We start from the raw sequence: 26,565 nt of genomic DNA, 5'->3' as shown, positions 1-26,565 counted from the left end.
GTTGTGTCTCATTAGCATATCTCAACTACACTGTAAACTCCTTAATGAAGTGCACACTTTGTGCTGTGATCGAATGGTCTAATAAACATTAGCAAATATTTGAACGTTTGCCATTGAGTGTTTACAACAACTCAATGTTGTAACAGGAACAAAATTACCCCCATTTTACAGCTGAAAATGCTAAAGAATAAAGTAGTTGAGTGACTTTCCTGGGGTCACACAGAAGATGCAGAGCCAGAATCTGAACCCAAATTCAAGTTCTTAATTACCAAGGTACATTCCACTGCCTCCTAATATTGACTGGTTAAATGATCTTTTAAAGACTCTAGGCATTTCACTAAGTAGTGATCTCAGAAGGAAAGTGAAAAACCCTTGTTTTGTCACTCCAAACTGAACGAGAAATTTTTTTCCAATTGTTCCCCCCAAAACCTAAACGTCAACACAGTTTGTGTGTGGTTATAGACAATAGGACTCAAGGGAGACAGCAGTTTTAAAAATTCTATAGGAAGCACTGTGGTTGGCCATCTTTCTTCACACTGCTTCACACATCAACCAGTGAGAAAGACTGGTGGACACAAAATGAACAAACAGAGAAAAACAAAATATGCAAGTCTGTATGGTCTGGATGACACCACCAGGCTGGTTCACACGCTTTGATGTAACCAGGCAGAGACAAGCCAGCATGCTACGTGCGGACACGCAGCGAGCGGCAAGCTTCTCTCCAGCACCCACCCTCACTAGAAATTGTGTGACTGGATGGTCTGCTTCTTAGAGGATTTCTAAAAATAAGTTAGCACCTGTTCAATTACATGAGTACCTGAGTATTTACAATCATCCTGTGGCCCACCCCTAAATTCAATTTCTCTTCTATTATGAGAAAGAGTGTGTGAAGCATCAAAACTGATACAAGCTACGTCGTCATCGCCACCAGCAGATTTTGAGCTTTTAAATGATGCCTACCACTGTGCCAGTAATCAACTGTAATGCCCACTCTGTCCAACCAAGAATTACCTTAAGAGAAGGCAGAACTTTCTACTCTGCTGTGTTCTTGCTGTGTCTCTCACGCCACCTGCTACATAACTCTGAGCTCCCCAGAAAGACCAGGCCCAAGAAAAACACTGGCCTTCGTACATCTGTTAGATGTGTCAATTCGTTTTCTTTCTAGTCCCACTAGCTTCTGTTTACCAGACCCAGGAGTCTGGTTTAGCTATCAGACTTGAGACCATAGCCTCCTCCTTTTCACCAATAGTAGGTGACTGTCGTTCTGAGTTTCCAAAGAGATATCGAAGAAGACTCTAAAATACACCACAGCAGATCCTTAATGCTGGAAGAGTATAAGTTAGAAACTATTTGAATGAATTTCCTTTGAATTTCAAATATACCGAAAACCAAATAAATACTCTTAAACAGCACGATGATACAAAAAAGGTGATCTAGCAGTCAGCAAGACTTAGAATAAAGGGAATTTCTTTTGACAATGTTTCATTTACTGAAAAATAAACACGAGACCCTTCTTCCCTCAATGAATTTACAATCCAACAGGGAAATTAAAGACATGCCTGCAAATAACTGAAAATACACATTGAAAGGTGGAAAGTCCCATAGAAGAGTTAAAAGTAAAATGCTTATCTCCTCCACCTTTCTATTTATTCCAGCATCGCAAGAAGGCCTTCAAGAGCTGCTACCTAGCAAATCTAGCTTGAGACTACTTCACAGGAGCCCCAACAAAGGCACTAATGGGGAGACTCCCGAACCCCTGGAAGATGGAGACCAGCCGGCAGGAGCTGAAAGCATCTCCATTGCTTCCTACACTTCCTTCCACCCACGCTGCAAAAGGGTTGCAGCCTGCTTGTTATGAAATACTTCCTGAGATACAGTGGACAAGAGGCAATTTTAAAAAACTAAGAGCATACGTCTAACATTTTACCACTTTTCAAAGTATAATTTCATAGCGATGCATTTGCCCTGTGCACTAACTTGCCTTCAAATTGGGAACCATCACATTTTCCAACCTCAGAGGTTTAATTTGGAACCCTAAGGCCATCTTTTACTCTAACTCCAGCTACTTTCAGCACTTTTGCCACCTTTCTTTTAACTGCATTATCTTCCCCTCATTAAGTGGTTTGCCTGACTTCTCCGGCTACTGCAAATTCCTTGAGAACAAGGATTACATATTTGTTTTTGCAATTGCTTCCCCCTCTGCCCCCTCACTCTGAATGTTATCCCCCTTTGTCCTTGCCACCTTACAAAATGCTTGGCACATACAAAATGAAAGGAAGTAGCATTTGCTTAGCTCTTACTACCCATATTCCTTTCTTTCTTTTTTTTTTTTTTTTTGTGGAGACAGAGTCTCACTGTACCGCCCTCGGGTAGAGTGCCGTGGCCTCACACAGCTCACAGCAACCTCCAACTCCTGGGCTTAAGCGATTCTCTTGCCTCAGCCTCCCGAGTAGCTGGGACTACAGGCGCCCGCCACAACGCCTGGCCATTTTTTGGTTGCAGTTTGGCTGGGGCCGGGTTTGAACCCGTCACCCTCGGTATATGGGGCCGGCGCCTTACTGACTGAGCCACAGGCGCCGCCCCATATTCCTTTATTTCAGTAACCCTCTCAGTATATCTATTAGCCTCCTTTTAGAGGATGTTCTTAGTTGGGAAGGCAAAGGAATCAGATCATCTTTGATCCTGTCCAGTGTACACAACGCGACGCCAGCTTTACCTCTTTTCACTTTCCCCCACAACCCACACACATCCTATCTAGACATCAGGAAGATCAGAAACCATATTGTGCAAGAGACATGCATAAACTGATGTTAATGTGAAATATGACATATTTTAGATATCAAGAGTTCAACAGCCTTGAAGATCTTAAAGCAGCACTTGAACATGACACATGACCTTCACAACCAAATTAACACACATCCTGAAAAGGATCCATAGATTTGTGCTGAAGGTAACTATCCTTGACAGTGGGATTATGTAAGTCATATCTGTTTCCTTGTTAATGATTGAAAGATCCTTAAGGAGTAGGAGATTTTAACTCAGACTTCAAGAAAACCAGTGGCCTGTCTAGCCCATTTCAGGGTAATTTTTTCTCATGAAAAGAGGAGATATATTGGAACACTATATTCAAAATTCTAAACTGAAAATGATCGTGAAATCCACTGATCCTTTCCCTGTTTGCATACTAGTTGATTTGTATTTGTACTTAGCATGTAACTAAAGGCTACCCACCCATTTTTTAGGACTGAATAAATCCTTTGGAATTTATTGTCCTGATACAATACAATCTGGTGTGACAAGCTCAAGGGTTTTATCTCTCAATACAGTCCAGGTCAAATTCCATCACAATCACTCCTATGGGCTTACTGAAACTCCCTGCTTTCCTGGAACTTAATTGCATTGGATATTACATAAATTGTGGTATCTGTTAAGAATGGAGAAATTTGTTTCTGTATAGAAAAGTTTTCAAAATGTTGTCATTGGTATGAGGCTGTGAAGTACTTTTTTAAGGCAACACTACATCTCATCAAGTGCTGTGGCTCCCTTTTGGGGAACCTATGTTAGTTTCAATCAGTTTTGAGGAATATTTCTTCAATTGCTTTATTCTCATTTTAACTAGAAACACACAGTGGACACTCACGGGCACCCTAGTTCTTGGCTGTTGGTATCAGGTGATCTAAATCTTTTTGATCTTGTGAATTAGTTTCTATAATCTATGATAGCTTTATTTAAGTGACTTAATTATATTCTCTTATATTCTTCATGTCATAGTCATATGCAACCAAATACACAATAAAAAGGTAAACACAATCACAGAAGCAAATCATATATAAACACTCTACACTTTCTCCTCCTTATCAGTGTATTTGAATGTGAAAAGTCATAATATTGTTATCTATTTTTTCATTTAATTTTAAATAGAATACTTTATAGCACTTTAACCACAAATACAAGTATAATAATATTCTATTGTTATGCGCTGTTATGCTTTGTTTAATCATTTCCCTAAATGTTAGATATTAGAATCATTTTTAGCCTTTCGTTATTACAATTAACATTATTCTAACAAGATTTCTTTCTCCTTTGATTTTTCCCCCTGAAAAGAGACACTACTGGATCAAAGGGTATGTTCAGTGAAATGGCTTTTGTCAAATATTGTGGGTAGCAAGTATACACTAATTTGAATGTTAACGATCCTCTGCAAATATCCACACAGCCATAGCAACATAGTAATTTATCATTATAATTTACTTCTTTCATCTCAGTTATTTTAAGTTATATTTCTTTTACCACGACTATGGATGATTAGTTTTGTATATGTTGGTCCTTTTTATGTATAAAAAATGATATTACCCAATCTTGGGCCCTTTATCCAAATAAAAATTAGGTGTTATATAACTATGTATGTGCTTTATATTCTGGGTACTATCCTTTATGTATGTATAGAAACCGATATGTTCTCTATTTCATTGCATTTTTAAAAAATCTTAGTTATATTGGATCTAAAATTAATTTTAATACAGTTGGACGTGGTAAGAAATCATTTTCCTTTTTAATTTTGGAGAAGTAAATTAGAGATTTTTGAAGCTCCTAGAAATAAACCAAGACATGTTTTGTCCTAGATAACAGAAATTTAGAATTTACCCTTACTCTTCAATAATCATTGATTTAAAAAAAATGTTTCTAATAAATGAATCCAAAAAGTTCTCATAAGAATAAGAACATAAATATTTTTGCAATTACTATCTTACAACTGAGAAAGACAATTTTTTAAATGATAGTTGAACATAGTCACATCATTAAACATAGGAAGTAATCAGTAACTATGCCATGAATCACCATTTCTATATAGCTACAATTTAAATACTGTCTCAGCCAATAAGTCACCTTTACAGAAAGGACATATTAGGGCAATGAATGCAAACACTTTCACTAGTTCATAGAAGACCTGACTTCCCTACCTGCCTTGGCTCCAAGCACTCCCCTTTCCCTTACTTCTCCCAGCTTCAGCTATGCTTGCCTCCTCCCAGTACCTCAAATAGGCCAATAGAGCTCTGCTGTAGGGCTTTGCACTTACTAGTTCTTCTACCGGAAATACTCTTCCCTATATCTTCATAGTTTGCAACTCTCCTTATGTAGGTCTTTGTTTGCTATGAACTGAATGCTTATGTCCCTCCAAAATTCATATTTTGGAATCCTTACCCTGCTGTGATAGTACTAAGAGTTGGGATGTTTGAGAGGTCATTAGGTTATGGGATGAAGCCCTCACCAATGAGAGTTGTGACCACACAAAAGAGACATACAGAGCTTTCTTTATCTCTCTCTATTCTCTGCCATGTGAGAATACAAGAACACAACTGTATCTACAAACCATAAAGACTGGATCTTTCAGCACCTTGATCATACACTTCCCCATCTTCAGAACTGTGAAAAATAAATGTCTGTTCTTTAAGCCATATAATCTACGCTGTTTTGTTAGAGCAGCCAGAATGCTCCAAGACAAAGTTCATAGGCCACCTCTTCAGAGAGGACTTCCCTAACCTTCCTTTCTAAAATAATACCTTCCCACCACCACTACGGTCACTGTTTCTTATCCTGCTTTGTTGGACCAATAGCATTTTGTGTCAAATTATACATTTATTGTTCATTATCGTTGGTCCCCTCCCCCACTAAAAAGGAGTAATCCTAGTACCTAGAACTGTGTCAACAGGCATCCAAATAGTGTTGAACCATGAATGAACTAAGGTTAAGTACCTTTTTAGGAGATGGCCTCAGAGAATAAGCCAAGTCATCTCAGCATCAAGAATTCCTTCTGTGCTCTGTGGGGTGTGACACGCCACATCTTTCCAAGAGATGCAACATGGGGTCATAGTAAAGAAGGCTTTGGAGTTGGACCTGCTGACCATAATAACCAACTGTGTGACCCCAAAGAACACTAATATGTCTTCTCTTTAGTTTCCCCATTTATAAAATGGTGATAATAATATCTGCCCTATGGGTTTCTATGAATATTAAATAAGTTATTTGTGTTTACTGTATAGAAAGTACCAAGAATATACTAAGAACCCACTCAGTGTTAGAGACTCAGCAGCACCATCATTTCAGGGCCCTTCCTTTCTTTATATAACTCTCTGATCAGAGACTATTTCCCTAGTATTCCTTATTTTATAATATTCAGTTAAGACCCTCAATTCATTTTAGTAACTTCATGTCCCTTTTCTCTTTATGTTCTAATTACCAATATTTTATTTTTATCAAGGAAAGCATGTACAAGGCAATATATCAATGATATAAGTAGTGGAAGACTTCATGACAGCAACCAATTCTTGCTTTTCCTATCTCTGCTACCAGTTCCATTCTTCCAAGACAACTGTTCTTAAAATTTTTGGTTCTGGTCTCTTGATGGTTATCTTCATAATTCTCAATAACATGGTTAAATCTCTAGGTCTTGATTCATATTAAGAACACTTCTTGCACTCCTCCCAAAGTCTGATATATTATTGTTTTAATTCTTCTGTTCATCACCTTTATAATGTCAAGTATTCAAGTCTTAATTTATATTTTTGCCAACTTCCTTTTGAAGTGAAACTGTCTTTATTCATAGACAACACTATTATCCATGTAAAAGAAATTCTACATGTGCTACAAAAAAACTTTCTAGAATTAACATAAGAGGTTAGCACATTACCACAAAAGTATAAGGATAGCAAATAGGCACCTGAAAAGATGCTCAACATGATTAGACATCAGAAAAATAAAATTTAAAACTACAGGGTGCACCAGGATTAGAATTTATAAGTTGAAAGAGACCGATCATATCAACTGTTTGTGAAAATGTGGAGCAACTAGAACTCCCATATGAGAATGCAAGATGGCACAACGATTCTGGAATTTCACCAACTTTTAACTATTGTATCTTACTTAGTCGTTTTAGGAGATGAGGATATTAGCTCCTTTACCATCTCCTCTCTGATTCCATGTCCCACCTCCTAGAAGGAGGTTTTTTACTTTGTTGAGGTTACTAACATTTGCAACATAGCCTGTAACCACAACCAAGTCTCCCATGCTTAGTCCACAGCCTGAAAACAGAAACAGTATCTGTATGATTATGATTATGCCCCTACGCTCACTTCCAAGCTAAGTAAAGAATTAAGATTTCAGCCTCTTATTATGAATCCAACATCATGACTACAGATCTAACGGTGTGACACCTATGCCAATGCTGTTAAACTCTATGAGTTTCCCTCATTTTTGATCAGGTATTACCCACATCAGTAACTCCAGTTGGATTCCTCTGCCATTTGGTACAGGTCATCAGACTGTAACTATTTCTAACTGAAGTTTTCATTAGCATTTGAGGAATGTCCAATTAAACTTAAACAAACTTAAAGACTCCACAAGTGATAAAAGTGCTTTCTAGATGACCTCTAGGAGCTTCTCATAGTATACCTAAATAGGCAGCACTCAATGAAACACTAATCATCTTTGGATATATGACAGAGCACTCAGCACTCAGCAGGACATGATAAGTTGACAACCACACATCATACCAACTAGATGGAATAAGCAAAGGATTTATTTAATACTTGGAGCATCACATTCTAGACTGGAATTATGAATTATTCACTATCACCAGCATTCTTTTTCATTGACAAATAGGCACGAGTTTTGCTTTCTTCAATAAACGCCCACATCCAGGATTCACCTCTTTTTAAAGATACAAGCATGCTGCTCTCCTCTTCCATGCTGAGGGTGTGTTTAAGTTCAGCAGCTCTCATTAGCCTTTAGCAAAGTGTCCCACTTACATCTTCTGCCTCAGGAATAAGAAAGGAGAATTCTTCTTTATGGGGAGCCCGTGGCTCAGATCTGCTTACTTACAGGCTGCCCTGAGCCTGAACTCTTTCTGCAATTCCTATGAAACAAATTCTCCAATGTGTGTGATGCTTTTGTCATGAAGACCTGAAAGGCCATCATTTTATGTGGCCTTACAATGTGCCTTTGAACTAGGTCAAGAGCCAATGTATAGATTCTCATTTCACAGATGAGGTAAAGAAAAATGCACAAAAAGGGTCAAGCCACTTGACCAGAGGTCGTCAAAGTATTATCAGAGAGGCCAGATGAGTCAGAATCCCTGTTTCTCAGACCAGCACTCTCACTGCATCCAAATTTAACTTGCACAAATGTATGCAAATGCCATTTAAAAACATAGGACATTTGACTCAATGAAACCAAAATATAAACTCTGTTCATAGAAGAAGTCAGAGTAGGTGTAAGGGATCTGTCAAAAGACATATTCTATTTCTCCAGAGTTAAAAAATAGTGAGAATGAGAAATGACCAGAATTCTGCACGGGGTTTTATAGACCTTTTTTTACTAATTTTTTTTAGTAAAAAAAACCAGAACATTCAGTCACAAACACATTTTAAGCAAGCATTTTCAATTTAGTTTGAGATACATCAATGGATATAAACCACTATAGAACTTTGAGTTGTTCACCTTGTTTCTTCATACTTCTAAAGGAAAATAAAAATAATCAATAAAGAGTAGTAGGCAAAAAATCAAAAGCCTTTCCATGAAGACCTGGAACAAGACAGGAGGCCCACTTTCACTTGATCTTAGCCAAAAGGCTGGGAAGTGATGCACTTTCACCACTTTCATTCAACATAGTACTGAAAGTCCGAGCCACAGCAATCAGGCAACAGAAGGAAATAATGGGTATCCAAACTGGAAAAGATGAAGTCCAGTTATCTTTGTTCACAAAGGAAACAATCTTGTATTTAGAAAAACCTAGACTCCACCAAAAATCTCTTAGAACTAACAAACAAATTCAATAAAGTTGCAGGATACAAAATCGACATACAAGAACACATAGTGCTTCTATAAGTTAACAGGAATGAATCTGAAAAAGAAATCAAGAAAGCAGTCCCATTTACAATAGCTACAAAAATAAATTTAAACAATTTCATATCTTATGAAATGTTTCTATGAGGAAAATTATACAACATCTGTGAAAAACACTGAAGAGGACACAGAAAAAAATGAAAAGCTATCCCATGCTCATGGATTGTAAGAATTAATATTCTTAATATATCTGTGTACTTAAGGCAGACATTTTCAACTGGTGTGTCGCAGCACACTGATGTGCTAATGGAGGACCTTAGGTACTACTTTTAAAGATCATTAATTAATTTATTTTCAAAAGAAGTCCAAAGCACGTAACTATATGTTTTACTTTTTTTTTAATCAACGTAATTTAAGTGTGCCTTGGAAGTTTAACTGTAGGTTCAAGTGTGCTGTGAGATAAGAAAAGGTTGACAAACATTGACGTAAAGCAATCTACAGATTAAATGCAATCCCTATGAAAATATCAGTGACATTCTTCACAGAAATAGAAAAAAAAAGAATAAATAAAAGTAAAACAAATTACAAAAAATTTTTGTATGAAACCACAAAAGACCACTAATAGCTAAAACAATAGTGAACAAAAAGAACCACGCTGGAGACACCACACTACCTGATATCAAATTATGCTAGAAACTATTGTAATCAAAATAGCATGGTATTGGTGTAATAATAGACACATAGAAAAATGGAACAGAATAGAGAACATAGAAAGAAATCCAGGTACTTACTGCCAATTTGATTTTGATAAATGTTCCAACATCATACACTGGGAAAAGGACAGTCTCTTTAATAAATGGTGCTAGCAAAATTGGATAGCCACATGCAGAATCAAACTAAATCCCCATCTTTCACCACACATAAAAACCAACTCAAAATGCATCAAAGACTTAAATGTTAAGACCCAAAACAGTGAAACTACATAAAAAGAAAACATCGGGAAAACATTACAGGCATTGGTTTGGGTAAAAACTTTTTGAGTAAGTGTTAAGGAACAAAAGTAAAAAATAGACAAATGGTATTGCATCAAGGTAAAATGCTTCTGCACAGCAAAGGAAATAACCAACAAAGTAAAGATATAACCTACAACATGGGAGAAAATATTTGAAAATTCTCCTTTGACAAGAGATTAATAACCGAATATACAAGGAACTCAACTCAATGGGTTTTTGATTAAAAATGGGCAAACCCTCAATATCCATTTCTCAAGTGAAGACATATAAATGAAAAAAGGTATATGAGAAAATGTTCAACATTATTAACCAGGAAAATGTGATGGGACATTCCTCAATATTCTACAGACTATATATGACAAACCTATAGCCAACATCATATTGAGTGGGGAAAAATTGAAAACAATCCCATTCAGAACGGGGACCAGACAAGGCTGCCCACTTTCATCACTTTTATTCAACCCAGTGCTAGAAGTCCTCGCCAGAGCAATCGGGCAAGACAAGGAAACCAAAGGGTCCCAAATGGGGAAAGAAGAGATCAAACTATTGCTCTTTGTTGACAGTATAATCTTATATCTAGAAAACCCCAAAGATTCAACCAAGAGACTCCTAGAACTGTTAAATACATTCAGCAAAGTCCAAAATCAATGTACACAAATCAGTAGCTTTCATATTTGCCAACAACAATCACGCTAAGATTCAAATAAAAAAGACAATACCTTTCACGGTAGCAACAACAACAAAAAAATTAAATACCTAGGGATATACTTAACAAAGGAGGTAAAAGGAGGGAGAATTACAAAACACTGAGGAAAGAAATTGCAGAGGATGTAAACACATGAAAAAAATTTACCATGCTTGTGGTTCAGCAGAATCAACACGGTTATAATGGCTATACTACCCAAGGTGATTTACAGAGTCAATACAATCCCATTAAAATACCACTACCATTTTTGCAGATCTACAGAAAATAGTCGTACGCTTTGTATGGAACCAGAAGAGATCCCAAATAGCCAATGCAATCTTATGTAATAAGAACTAAGTGGGAGGAATCACTTTATCAGACTTCAAGCTATATTACAAGGCTATAGTAATCAAAACAGCATAGTACTGGCACACAAAAAAAGACTTATAGATCACAACTGAAAACCCAGAACAAATCCTCGTATTCTCACCTAATTTTTGACAAAACTGATAAAAACATATACTGGGGAAAAAAATCCCTATTTAATTAATGGTGCTGGGAAAACTAGATAGCCACATGTAAAGACTAAAACAGGATCTGCACCTCTCACAGCTCGCAAACATTAATTCACAATGGATAACAGACTTAGACCTAAGGCATGAAACGGTAAGAACTGTGGAAGAAAATGTTGGAAAAACTCTTATAGATATCGGCCTAGGCAAAGAATTTATTAAGACCCCAAAAGCAATCACAGAAACAACAAAAATAAATAAATGGGACCTGGTCAAATAAAATAGCTTCTGCACAGCTAAGGACACAATCAAAAGAGCAAATAGACAACTCACAGAATGGGAGAAAATATTCACATCTGCCAAAGGACTGATAACCACTATCTACAAAGAACTCGAACAAATTAGCATGAAAACTTTTCAAATATAGTAGTGGCTAAAAAAACTAATGAAAAAATGTTCAATGTCTCTAATCATTAGGGAAATGCAAATCAAAATCACATTGAGCTATCACCTAACTCCAGTGAGAATGGCTTATACTAAAAAGTACCAAAAACAACAGTTATTAGTGCAGATGTGGAGAGAAGGAACTCTTATTCACTGTTAGTGGAAACTTGTACAGCGATACCTCAAAGAACTTGAAGTAGAGCTACCATTTGATCCAGCAATCTCACTGCTGGGTATACTCAAAGGAAAAAAGGTAACTTTTTTACAGAAAGGACAGAAAGGACACCTGCACTCAAATGTTGGTAGAAGCACAATCACAAATGCAAAGACATGGAAACAACCCAAGTGTCCACCAATACATAAATAGCCAATGCAATTAAAAAACTGTGGTATCTGCATACCATGGAGTACTACTCAGCCAAAAAAAGAAATGGCTATCTAGTATCTTTTATGATGACCTGGAGGGAACTTGAAACCATTCTCCTAAGTGAAACATTACAAGAACGGAAGAGCACACACATATACTCAATATGAAATTGGAATGAATCGATTAACACTTAAGTGCACATACGGAAGTAATTTCAATGAAAATCATGCTGGGGGAGGAACAGAGAGGAGGGAATGGATAAATTCATACCTACTGGGTACAGTGCACTCTATTGGGGCATGAGGCACACTTGTCACTTTGACTAATTTGTACAAAAACAAAATAAGTAAACAAAACCTATATACCTAATATTCTGAAATTAAAAAAATAATATCTCACCCCAGTTTTCAGTTGTGATCTGTAAGTCTTTTTTTGTGCCAGTGAGAATGGCTACTATTAAAAAAAAATGCTGACAAGAAGGCAGAGAAAGGGAAACCCTCATACATGGATGTCGGGGATGTAAAATAGTACAGCCATCATGAAAAACAGTATGGGAGTTCCTCAGAAAGCTAAAAATAGAACTACCATTTGATCCAGCAATCCTATTGCTGGATATACATCCAAAAGAGGAAGTCAGTATATCAAAGGGATCTCTGCATTCCATCTTCACTGAAGCATTATTCACAATAGGCGAGATATGAAGGCAAACTAAGCATCCATCAGTAGATGAATGGAAAAAGAAAATGTAGTGTGTATGTATGCCTATATATATACACACACACATACACACGCAACAGAATATTATTCATCCATAAAAAGAACGAAATCTTGTCATTTGCAGCAACATAGATGGAACTGCAAGTCATTATGTTAAGCGAAATAAGTCAGGCACTGAAAGACAAATATTGCACGTTCTCACTTATATATGGAAACTTTAAAAGGGGATCTCATGGAGGTAGAGAGTAAACGATAGTTATCAGAGGCTGGGAAAAGCAACAGGGAAGGAGGGGATGAAAAGAAGTGGGTTTAGGGGTACAAAAATACAGCAAGATAGAAGGAATACATTTCTAGTATTTGATAGTACGGTAGAGAAATTACAGTTAACAATAATTTACTGTATATTTCTAAATAGTTAGAAGAACTGTCATGTTTCCAACACAAAGAACTGTTCCAGGTGATGGATACTTCAATTACCCTGATTCGATCATTACACATGGTATTCAGGTATCAACATGTCACATGTACTCCAAACATATGTACAACTATTATATAACATAAAAATTTTTTAAATGAAGTAAAAATAACTACAATATGTTTAGCAAATAGCAAATAAGCTTCCAGAGAGGAAAAAGGAGGGAAAATGTAAGAGGAGCAGGTACAATGTAGAAAGAGCTGTTAGGCTTGGGGGGAGACAGAGCAGACCAAGACATGGTCCCTGCTTTCAGGACTTGAGTCTGCTTGGGCAGATAAGCTGAGAGCAAAATGAAACGTGAGCCCCCAGGGACAGCTCCAAAAGCGTCTCAAAAGAATACCAAACAGAATGTGTTCTTGGGAAATCACTTCTGGAGAAGTACTGGGGTCCGAGAGGCCTTCCAAAACAGTGGGTGTATGCACAATCATGAAAATAGGAAGCCAGTTCTTTAAACAGAGAAAAAAGAGAGAGAAGATTCAGTAAGAAAACGAGGGCATGAGCCAAGGTGTGGAGAAACAAAATTGCCAATGAAGATCTGGGGATGTTCTCTTCTCTTATCCTACAAACCCTTTCAGGCAAGCCTCTTCTATGATAATCCCATGGCTTTAGTCACTGCCAAGTGCTCATCCATCCCAGCCTCTTCTTACACTCCACTCACACACAGCTTCCTCCTAGACTCTCCAGCTGGGTGTCCTGCAGGGATCTCGCTCTCCCGCAGCTTCAGTCGCCACCCAGAGCACGTCACCATAACACAGCCAGGGTCTCCATCATGGACTTCTCTCCTTACAGACACACTCTGCCTCGCCGTCCCACAGATATGTCAAACACACGTCCCAAACAGGACTCCCCGTCACAGTCCCCTGCCTCGGCCACCATACCTGTGCTGCCTCTTCTCAGCGTTCTTTCTGTTGAGTGCCAACCCTGATCTCTGTGGCCACGCAAGCCAAAAGCCAGAGAATCATCTCTTCTACCATTTCCCAAAATTCATCTCCAGGTAGTCACCAAGTCCTAGACTCCCTCTCCTAAATTTCGAATCTTCTCACTCTTCCCTATCCTTACTTCCTTAATTCAGGCCCTCATCACCTCTCCTGTAATTAGTCTGCCTGTGTTCAGTCTCTTACCCTTCTTATTCATCTTCCAAACTCTAGTTCCTGGTGCTGACATGAAACAAAATAGGAGCTCATCACTTGTCCATGAAACTCTTCTAATTGCTGCCTCATTTCCTGTAGAAGAAAACTTCAAACTCCTTAGCACGGCTGACAAGATGTCCACGGTCTGTCCCCAACACCCTTCTCCTGCCCATCATCTTCCACCCATAGCAGCCCTACCCAGCATCACCTTATACAGCTACAACACACACTAAGAAGCTTTATGAGTTCCCACCTTCCTATGTGCTGTGACTGACATGGAGTAGGAGTTTAAGAAATGGTAGCTGCTGTCACTGCTATACTACAACCATAACAGTGCCAGTCATTAATGGCAACTAAGACCAGACTGTGAGTGGACCCATGGACCAAATCAAAGCATTTATATTTCAGACACAGTGGAGCTTCTAAAATGTCTGTGCATGGCAGTGACAAAATTATAATGTCTGAAAGCAGGTATCGTAATTGATGAAAGGGGAGGATAGGGAGATATGGAGGCCATTTGGGAAACTGCTCTAACAGACTAGGTGAGAGGCATTAATTTAGAAAACAGAGGTGAGAACAGAACATTTTTTTAAGCTGGGAGCTGCGCATACATAGAGATAAGCAAAGTATAAAGACTGCTAATATTTCAAAGGTAGATAAAAAGAATGAGAGTATCTTTGATGAAAACATAGAATTTGGGAAGGGAGGTAGATTACATTTTTAAAAAGGTGACAGCAATGATGCAAGCGTAGATTTTGTAACAGGTATTTTTCAAAGAGGTAAGAGTTTAGATCCCAAGAGCAGATGAGTGCCTAAGAGACAGCAGGCGTTAAATTGTTCTAACTGGAATAGGCCAAAAAAGCAAGAGACGGGGAAAAACCTCAAATTTGGCAATAAACAAGGCTGCTCCTTGGGAAGGGAACTTGAAACGATGGTAAGACTGGGAGCTACACTGTAGGTATTTTTATTTATTTATTTATTTATTTATTGGTAGGCATTTTTAAAGGAAAGGGGAACTGGGAAGTTGAAAAAAGTTACAGCTTTAAAATTCATTCATATATCGGCAGCACCTGTGGCTCAAAGGGGTAGGGCGCCAGCCCCATATGCCGGAGGTGGCGTGTTCAAACCCAGCCCCGGCCAAAAACTGCAAAAAAATAAATAAATAAATAAAATTCATTCATATAGCTTAAGAATTCATTCATTCACTCATTCAACAAATGGTAAAGACAGGCCATCTTTGTACTGAGCACTGTTCAAGGTGCTGAGAATACAGAAGTAAACCGAACAAAGTTCTTGCTCTTGTGAAACTTTACATTTCACTAAGAAGGCAGATGAATGAAATAAAAATGTAATGTCAAGAAGCTCTGATCATCTATCTTGAAAGCTTCCAGGCGCACATGTAGGATACTTAGCATTCAGTTCTAAAATGCTTCCAGAAGTCTTTTGACATATGTGGAAATGACTATTCCTTGTATAAAGTTTGCACAAAATGAAATGATGCATCATGTTTACATTATAAATTGTCATGTAGGAGAGGGAGTGTCTGTGAAACTGCTAAACTAAATAATGAAGCCCAACTGTACACAAATCTTTAAAGCTGAATTTCCATTCTGTCTTCTATAAACAAACATAAACATAATTCATGTTTCATTCTTAACCCTTAGCATGAGAGACTGATTTCCCATTTGTTTCAGTTCCACAATCTTCAGCACTCTGTCTTGGGAAAAACAACAAAAGGGCATCATTTAATTACAGCTTGCCAAAGCAATGACACCATAGTTTTTTTGTTTCCATATACCAAATTCATGAGCCTAAGAGCAGTCTGGTTCATATCTTTAAAAATAAGTTAATTTTTCATTATTCACCTTATGTGTTTTATTGAGGGTGTTAAAGTTTGTTTGGTAATGAAAGATGAAAATCAGGAAACTCTGGGAAATTATTCTCTGCAATTTCTCTGAGGGAAAGAGAAATACTTTTGGAAATCTATAACCTCTACAGGCAAAAATGATTGCAAATGAAACGGGTACCAAATACCCATAAATTACCACTACGTTTAAGTTAAATGAAAAAGTCTATGATATCTTGCTTGGTGTAGTCCATGATGTAGTAAACACATTATAAATATTTTATAAAAATAAAGAAAAAGAAACCATGCCTATCTCAGTCTGAGATGATAGCACTTTACCTGAACAACCCAAGAACAAGATGGAAGAAAAATATGCTTTTTATTGGCCAATGAACTCAGTGAACAAGAACTAACGCTTGCTTGCTTTACAAACAGAACTCTTGAAGCCCTCCATCAATTTTTTTCCTTTTAAAACAAAACTTCAATTTCCATAGATAATCTGAGTCTATTTGGGAAGTACAATTTAGACAAGATGGTTATCTGGCTCCCAAGCTCACAAGAGATTCCTAAGAGCAAACAATAAGTGAAGACGCCCCACTGCTAAAAGCCACAGAAACAGTTCCCTCCCTTCAAAAAAAAAATCAAGAAAAAGCAGACAAGATTTTTGAAAACAGCAAGCGGGGCCAGGGAGTGCAAGGGCAAAGAACCTTGCATCCCTGAAGGAATCCTAAATCTATCACTTTATCATAGCATAAAAAAACACATTCTGTTCTGTGTAATCTTTTTTTTTTTTTGGTTATTGGCCGGGACTGGGTTTGAACCCGCCACCTCTGGCATATGGGACCGGCGCCCTATTCCTTGAGCCATAGGCGCCGCCCAGTTCTGTGTAATCTTTTAAGGATCAGGGAAAGATCTCACAACATTGGGAAATTTTTCTGTACAGAACTTGGCCATAATAAATGCCGGCACTTAAAGGAGCAAGCAATCAGAAAATTTATTCTAGAAGTAAAACGCCCTCCCTAAAGGTTCTGAGAGCCAAGAGTTCCCTGTTTTGAGGCGCTTTCACTTTGTGCTTGAGCAGCCAATTAAAATGAGCAGCTTGAAGTCCCCAGGAATTTCAGGAAGAAAAAAATATATGCTGTCAAGTTATTCTTGACAGATTTTTTTAACTGAGGGTTTTTTCTTACAGCATTTAGGTTCTTGCTAAAATAAATTAGTATGAACTTTAGGATGAGCACAATATGAAAAAATATAGATGTGTCCCAGTTTAAAGGCCATCCTTCATTACTAAAGTTTATCTATCCCATATGCAAGACACAGCAGTTGTATGAGTCACTTTTCTCCAACACCAAGTTCTATCTTATGCCTACCCTCCAAATTTCACACAGCCTGCTTGACAGAAATTAAAACTTAGCAGCGAGTGACATTAGGGCACTATTAACTCACAACCCTCTGAGAGGTTCCGTAGGACTGGAAAAAACACTGGATGTGAAGTCACCCAGCTCCTCAGCCTCTGGGTTGAGCACAGACCACGGGCACTAGAGAGGATGGAAGATTAGATCCACATTTTCCAACTTGCAGGTTTCTGCTCTTCAGTGTGGAAGAAAGTCAATTCCATGGCTCGTGACCAGTGTATGGTGGGGATTGGAGGTAGGAGGGGACATAGATAATAACAGAGCACATTTCATACAGCATGGTTAAGTATTTTCTCATGAAACTTTTGTTTTAGTTATATTTATTATTTGTACATCCATGTATATACTAGTTTTCAATGTAGAATGTGTTTTGTGTAGGGTATTGACATAAGGGTTATACAATGGTCTGAATGTTTTATATCCCCCCAATTCAAGCTGAAATTCTAACTCCCAAGGTGGTGCTATTAGGAGGTGGAGGTCTTTGGGAGGTAATTAGGTCATGGGGTGGAGATCTCAGGAATGGGACTAGTCCCCTTACAAAAGGGAATCCAGAGAGCTCTATCTCTTTCTTTCAGCCATAATGAGGATACAATGAGAAGTTGGCCCTCTGAAACCTGGAAGAGGGGCCTCATCAAACCTGCCCATTCTAGCAACCTGATCTTAGTCTTCCAGTCTCCATAACTATGAGAAATAAATCTCTGTTGTTTATAAGCCAGTCTATGGCATTTTATGATAGCAGCCTCAATGGATTATGATAGGTTGGCATTTCTTTTATTTATAGTTCAAGTGTGACTAACTGAAAAAACCATGTGCAAAGATCAAATACAAGCTTAACTAAGGCCAATGTATATTAACCAATTTCTATACTGTCTCTAACTCTCTCCTAAGGATGTTTAGATCATTTATTTATTATTTATTTTTAGAGACAAGGTCTTGTTCTCACTCTGTTGCCCAGGATGAAGTGGAGTGGTCCAATCACAACTCACTATAACCTCAAACTCCTGGGCTCAAGCACTCTTCCCGCCTCAGCCTCCTGAGTAGCTGGAACTACGGGCACCTGCCACCATCCTCAGCTGATTTTTTATTTTTTCTAGAGATGGTATCTTGCTATATTTCCCAGGCTAATTTCAAATTCCTGGCTTCAAGTGATCCTCCCACCTTAGCCTCCCAAAGCACTGGAATTATAGGGGTAAGCCACCATGGCTGGCCTCTGCTGTTAAATAATTAGACTATATAACGTAATAAATGTAATAATTTGTGATGAGCAATGTCAAGCGAACTTCTTTAAGTCCAGTTACACTGTTGGAATCCCTTTAAGTAGAAGCCATATAATCTTCCATAGATGTACACAGCAATTCAGAATAACTGGGCATATCCTTGAAGACAAAACCTCCTACAACTGTACCACCATCTTCTTTTCTGTAAAGAACACTCATTCCCATTCCTTCACATCCCCTTTTATGCCTTCCCTCCTTTTACCTTATAATTTTAATTTTTTAAGTAAGAAATCCAAACATCTGGTTTAAAATCCAGAAGTAAAATATGGTATATAATGAAAAACGCCCTCCCATCCCTCCCATCCCTCTCATCTCCACCCCCCGGCTAGTCAGTTCACCTCCCCAGAAACAAACAAGGATACCAGTATCTTAGGCATTCTTCCAGAATTATTTTAGATGATGATTTTGGGGTTAACTTTCTTGGGAATAATGACCGCAGCTACCATTACAGAAATGCTGGTGGTGTCGGCTGGGGAATTAGGCGGTGGTAAAGAACATGGAAAGCCCACGGACAGAAGGTGAATCATTCACAATCTTTGTGCATATCCTTTCTTCACTGGAATTCTACAAAAGAGATTTTTTTTTAAGGTGAAAGTACTGGCATCCATATACTTATTTATTCAGGAAAATAATATATGTGCTAGCACTATCTCACTGCAGGGGAGATGAAATGAGTCAAGTAATCACAGCATTGAACTCTTCCTAGAGAACAAACTGGGGCCCTGTCCTGGACTGGGGTAAGTGATGAAGGTCCCCTTTCGAAAGTAACCTTAGAACTGACCTAACACTTGATCAGCCAGTGAGAAGAATACTCCAGAGAGAGCAACATGTGTGCTGGTCTGGAGCTGACAGAGCTTAGTGTGGCCAGACAGAGTGGCGGGTCTTAAACTGGAGTGGTGGGCAGCACCCGGGCTGTGCAGATTGCCCTGGATGATCTGGATCTTTACTTTAGGCACACAGGCAGGCCCTGGGGAGACTGAGGCAAATCCGTGTTTCTCTCTCTACAGCACCCTTCTACCCCATCCCTAGGTCAGGAAGGTTTCCTCCACCAATTTCAACTGGTTTCTATTAACAAGAACTACAGAGAGAATGATTTCAAGCCATGGACCCTCAGGCCCAAGTATAAGTAACTGTGGTGGTGGAGCAGTCTTTTATTCCTTGCTAGAACGAGTGAGCACACCTCGGGGATTCCCAGAGCACTGTTAAAATCTTCGGATTTGGAGTGGGGTTGAGCAAGTTCCTAGGACCACTGTGGAGTTTGCATCCTACACCTTTAAGAGCAGCTGACTATAGTTAGGAACCTGATCTGACTATCCTCCAGGAGAGCAAAAGCATCAGAGTAGAACTCTACTTGAAGGAACAAATCTTTGGAGGCTTGCAGGAGAAAGTCCCCAGGGACTGTCTGCTTCCATGAGGGTCTGGCTGGGTGCAGGAAGTAAAGATCCAGCCAGGAGGGTTTCTGGTCCTCTCAGCCTTCTTTAGCATTCTGGCTGCAGTATGAGTAGTAGATTATCAGAGAGCCATAGTGGACTCAAGAGACTAGTTTAGCAGTCAGATATGAAGCTGGGCTAGGATAGAATCAGCAGAAGTGATGATGAGATGGCTGGGAGCACAATCAATAGACACTGCTGATGGATTAGACACAGGGAACGGAAAAGATGGAGCCAAGGATGGCTTCCAAGATTCTGCTTGTGCTACTTGGTGGGTACCAGTGTCCACCAGAGAGCTGGGGACCCTGGCAAGAGTATTAGGTATGGAGAAAAAAGATCACAGTTCTGGTTTTGGACAGGTAGAATTTGAGGTGCTCTCTGATGTTCAAGTGCAAGGTCAATCATGCAATTTAGAGTTCAGAGACTAGGTTGGAGACCTACATTTTAGGTTCACTTATGTTCTTAAAACTCTTGTTCCAAGATGCTACAGTATGAAACAGATATAAAAAGTATAAGTTTTAAAAGCAGAAAACCCAGGGCTGGCACCTTAGCAACGTCCCTTACAGACTCTGTACTCATGTGCAATTTACTACTCATCTGACTAGGTCTCCACTTCCTTCTTTACAGCAAGGACACAGGAGCCTCCCTTGTAGATATATGGCGATGAAAAGAAACAACTTGAGAAGCTCCTGGAATAGAGGAAGTTCTCAGCACAGTCAGCCTCCTTGACAGCCAGGACATGTTTATGCTTTTTTTGTATACATCATTGTACCTGGCATTATCTTTGGCCAAATGGTCCATCAATATTGACTGTACTGCACTGACTTGAAACAGTCTGAGAATGTCAGAAAACCACGGTTCCTCTTCCTAGACAACCACTAGCTCTTGTAATCTTTTCTCCACCTGGTGTCGAAGTAAAATCCAAAATAAGTCATGCATAGACCTAGCGTCTCACTGCTCATTACCCACAATCCCTGAAGCTGTTCCCAGCCCTGGGAGTACCCACCACTTGGCAGGGTTAGTGACTATCAAAAGCATTTTTATAGACCGTGTAGGTCCTAGGTATCCAATCCGGTCACAAGAATTTGTTCTCTTGTGATCCACATGGTTTCTGAGAAAAGCTGAGACTAGCAGAGAGAGATTTTTTTTCATTTCTCCCTTCATATTTCTGATGGAGCAGGCAGATGGCACCTTCCCGAGGTATCCTGGTTTCCCTGGTGGGAATACTGAACACCTCAGGAGGCTTAGACTTCAAGCAACAGATGTAACATTTACTGGCAATATTGAGCGTGGATCAGATTCACCTGGAGGCCTGTTGACACTCAGATTACCAAACTCCACCCCCACAGTTTGCCTTTCATTTAGTCTAGGGTGAAGCATAAGAATTTGCATCTTAATAGCTTCTCAGGTAATGCTACTGGTTCAAAGAGCACACGTTGAGAACCACTGCTCTGGCTTCTTCTGTGGTATTGGACTATTGATATATCTAACGATTAAAGAAAAAGGAGCTAAGACTGGAAAACTTTATGTGAGGCATCACGGGACTCACCTTGTCTATTAAAACGAATAGACTATTAGTCTAATAGTGAGTAAGTAACTTGTCTATTAACACTAATGTCTTAATGTGGAATTAACATGTTTATGATTTAGGTACTTTTGCAGCCCATTTTAACAATTTTGGAATGCATTGTTTTGTGCTTAATCATTTTTACTAATTTCTTTGCTACCATTAATTTTTGAGTAAGTAAAAGGAATCGCTCTTTAAATAAAGATAGTGCTTCATTTGAAATCATGGCAGAATGTATTCACCTAAATGAAAGTTTCCTCATCCTGAAGGGCTCTACACCATTTTAATGGAGCTGTCATGGCTAACATGTAAGCACTGTCTTCAAAGCTGGACTGGTTCAGCTTGAGCAACCCCAGTGGTAGCCCATTTCATCTTGACAGGATGGATAGGGCTTATTCATTCATTCATTCATTCATTTATATATTTGCATTCGTTTAAATACAGAATGTACAAAAAGCCTGGCACCTACCCTGTGCCAAAATAGAAAAACACTGCTAAAGAAACATGACTTCTGCCCTCCAGGAGTTTACAATCTTGAGTAGAGTGTGAGTTTGGGCATAGGTGACAGAAAAACAAGTGAACAGCATAAATGCATAAGTATCCATTGTGACAAGTGAGCAAAGCATTTGGGAAGGTCCCTTGTAGGTTAACAATCAGAGAAGACTCTAGAAGGAGATGATATTTCAGCTGATTCACTTAGAGAAGGTTAAAGTCCATTCTGTTTCTATACCCTGAACCAAACCAACAATTAAGCCCCTCTGGGTGTTTCAAAAATATTATCATCAGATACTTTTAACAAAAAGTATAACACATGTAATATTTGTTTTTCTCCTAAAGAAGAGTAATAATAAAAAATTATTCCTAGGCCTGTTGGGCAATATAAGGTTGGAGTCTAGTGAATGAATACCATTTATGATTTTTTTTAAAAGGACCATTATAAATAATTAAAACCAGTGTCTATCAGCCTGCCTGACATTTTAAAAATGATCTGGAAAATAACAGAATCATTTGAATAATTATGGAACACCCCAAGATTCTGAAGAGTATATTCATTTGGATGCATAAATTGTTCAGTGCACACTTATTATATTCTTAACGTCCGCCAGACACAGAGCGAAGTTCCAAGAATACAAATATAAATAAAACGTGCTGACCTTTTTCACTGACAAATATTTGCTGCACACCTAGGATGTGCTCACGGCTTCCTCAAGGAAGTCAGAGTACTGCTTTCCAGTTACTGCTGCTCTAGTTGTTTCCTTATTTATTACCAAATGTATGACCACGTGATCCAGACAGCATGATGGTGGGCATGATTAAAAAAACAGGGAAAAAGTGCGTATTAAATGTCAAAAAAAACAAAACCCTCTATGTCATGTTGAATCCACTGCATTTCTGATGCTAGTCTGTCTATGAAGCAAAGAAACACAATTTTATCACTAACTGTAACTTTATCCTCCACCTCAGACCTCTTGCTCAGCATTACTGGATGATGAAGGTTTAAGTACCACTTTTCTTCTTACAAAATGAATAGACTTTCCATAGTCATGTCTCTGAACTTGAGTTCCAATTCAAGGTAATTATACTCCCTCGTCCCTTAGCACTGCAATTCCAACCCTTGCCTGAACCTCCACTGAAAGATACATACACGCACTTTTTTAAAGTGGGAGCAAAACGCAATGCTTTATATTTCATTACAATTTCATTGTATATAAACCAATTACAATTAATTTTCTAAAAGTATTAGAGAAGATGAGTCTCCAAAACTTTCACCAGATAAACTATGCCAAACACGCCACATACCCATTGTTTATTCAGTCCCCAGTACAGAAGACTTGATATGAGAACACCCACTTCAGGTGGTTGTTCATTCAAGGGCCAGTTTGTTTTAACTCAGTATAGTAATACCAAGGTACGATCAGCTGGCTGAAGATGCAATCTTGTCCCAGCCACTTCTTTTTCAAATCTTCCCAGGAGTAGTCTAATTCAGGCAGGATTCCAATAGCTCTAATGAAGGCTTCCTGTATGATCATCTCCTTTATGATGAAGGAGTAGCTACAACTTTACTCTCTCTGATGAAGAAGTAGCTACAACTGAGACTAGAATGTACAAAATCAAGCCCATTTTCCCCTGGCCTAGTCTTTTATATTGAAAGGAACCTGACGGAATCAAATTCTTTTGTCAATAGTAGCTGACTATTTAGGACAGGGTACCTCAAAAATTTCATCAGTAGACTACAATTCATTTGAAAAAAGAAAAACAAAACTAATAAAAACAAAAGGCTAGCTTTCCTCCCTCCCTGATTTCCCTGGCATTTAGAAGAAAGTAACACACCCTGCTCCATAGATAAGACCACAAATGAACAACAGAGCTACATAATATACTGTTCTAACTGGGCAGCTTCTGAAAAAATAAAAGGATTCCTTCCAACTCCAGCTAATGCACTGGATACAAAGAGAACATGCTTCAGCAACAAATACGTTTGGAACTCGATGTTTTACAGAATAGCTCTAATGAAGGCTCTCTGGCCATAGGAGGAAAAAATTATTTTTCCAGGATATTAAATGTTCTTACTCATTATTTAACAGAAGTAAAAGCAAAATGCAAATGCAAATTAAATATATACATATTTATGACTTTACCAGCTGTATGCAGGGCCTCCTTTGGTTTCTGGCTTTATTTACCAGGAAGAGAAGCTTAGAAAACCAGCATACATTTGTGTTTCTATTCAAATAGTGTCCTCTCTCCAAAACTGGTTGTAGCAAAGTATTCATTCTGAGTCTAGTGATGTATATAAGCCAAGAGAATCATAAATAGATAAAAACAGAAAAACGTATTCTCTTTAATGGTATCTGCTTAGATGAGGACATTTTAAAATATACATCCTAAACCATTTGAAAATGTACTGACTTTATAATAAACAGAAGTTTTTTGTTAATCCTCTATCGTTTCTAAAGGTCAAAATTGCACCCTCACTATAGAATATGAGCCCTTGAATACGAGCCTTCATAAGAATTTCATACCAGCCCTGGTCCTCCTGCTATGACTTGTGTGACAACAAGCAAGTCAATTCACCTTTCTAACTTTCAGTTTCTTTATCCATAAAAGGTGTGAGTCTTTAAACTAGTTAATATTTGAATTTTTTATCAGAAGAAATTAGACCTCAATCCTCAATATAAATTTTGGATCTGTTAATAATAGATCCATTGTACTCTTTGTCATCATTTCAAACATTAAAAATGCTACTTGTGGCTCGGAGCCCGTAGCACAATGGTTACAGCACTAGCTGTATACATCAAGGCTGGCAGGTTCAAATCTGGCCCAGGCCAGCTAAACAACGACAACTGCAACAAAAAAATAGCCGGGCATTGTGGCAGGCACCTATAGTCCCAGCTATTTAGGAGACTGAGGAAAGAGAATCGCTTAAGCCCAAGAGTTAGAGGTTGCTGTGAGCTGTGACGCCATAGTACTCTACTGAAGGCGACATGGTGAGACTCTGTCTCAAAAAAAAAAAAAAAAAAAAATGCTACTTGTCTGTCTATAGGCAGAAGAGGTGAAAAGAAAATAATATTCTTAAAGGGAACAGAAACTAGGTTGGTTTCATTAATTAGGTTCCCCCTCTGAAACCATGACCAGGATTAGCATCTGTTGAAATTTACCCAATACCTATTAAAAAAAAAAGAAAAGACTGGTTAGGCATCCCCTTTCATAAAATGGGACAGGACAGTTTCTAAGAATGTATCTTTACAGCTAAAGGGGTGGGGAGAAAAAAAGCCTGAACATACATGAGTCTATTGTGCACAGAGAGAAAGAAAAACTCTTCTTTGTATGACACACTCAGGAAAGACAGTGACAATGGGCCCTCTCTACCTGCCAGCTTCAGGAGGTACACCCTGTAGGTAAATTATCTTATGTATTAGGAATTTACATTGTGAGATGCTTTCTATGTTTGACAGCACCTGTTTTCCTTATGAATGATTTCACTCACCTCTTCATTAATTCAATAGCTATTTATTGAGTCCTTACTATATGAAAACCACAAAGTTAAAAAAAAAAAAAAAAGTTGAGTTTACTTTCAGGATATTCAAGTAACCCCTGCCATGTATCTTAGAGTACTTCAGCTCCCCTACAAGATTTTCAAGTCAAACAGTAATACATTGGTAAGCTTCAGAGAATACTAAAACTGGAAAGAAGTAACATAATTTAATATGAACTTTCTGTTTGATTGATAGGTGAGAGACTTGAAACTTGGAGGTGATATGATTTGGCCTAAGTCAGACAGCCAAATGTAATGCCATAACTAGAACCCACATCACCAGCCCATATGCTTAATAATCTTTAATACATTGCAGGGTCCCTGATATGTCTTCAGTGCTCTCCGAAGTGGAATGATGGCAGAATACACAAAGCAATGGACTAGATATCAGGAGATCTGGTATTGAGTGCCACTCAATTGGATGTGATACCATGGAAGACTCATAACTAGTTTAAACCTCAGTTTCCTCATCCATAAAATGGGAACAGTAATTCATGGTAAGACCATGGAGACCACAATAAATGCGGAAGAACTCTGGCCATTGTTTGGTAGACATTATACAAGTAAAGAACTGTCACTGGGTTATGACATAAAACCTGGCTATGATTATAATACCAGCTACTTGCTACTTTGATAAATCCCTGAATCTCTGAGCCTCACGTTCCTTCTGTGAATACGTGGTAAATAATCTTTGCCCTGCCTCCCTCAGGAATGGTTGGAATTAAGTGAGAATATTGAAAATGCATTTACATATTACAAAACACTGATGCAAAAATGTAAGGTATTATTACATTTCTCTAGTCTTCTTAATTT

The 26,565-nt window shown here is 38.4% G+C and overlaps 1 protein-coding gene across 1 annotated transcript in view; it reads right to left on the bottom strand.

Moving 5' to 3' along the window:
• The window catches only part of PIP5K1B (phosphatidylinositol-4-phosphate 5-kinase type 1 beta), a 303,995-nt gene that overhangs the window by 275,892 nt on the left and 1,538 nt on the right, over positions 1–26,565 (bottom strand). The gene's annotated exons all lie outside the window — the stretch shown is intronic.

The sequence above is a fragment of the Nycticebus coucang genome, chromosome 2 (genome assembly GCF_027406575.1).
Source record: "Nycticebus coucang isolate mNycCou1 chromosome 2, mNycCou1.pri, whole genome shotgun sequence".
In the NCBI taxonomy this organism is placed as follows: domain Eukaryota; kingdom Metazoa; phylum Chordata; class Mammalia; order Primates; family Lorisidae; genus Nycticebus; species Nycticebus coucang.
Note: the sequence above shows the minus strand (reverse complement) of the source record. Positions and strands in the feature narration are given on the sequence as shown.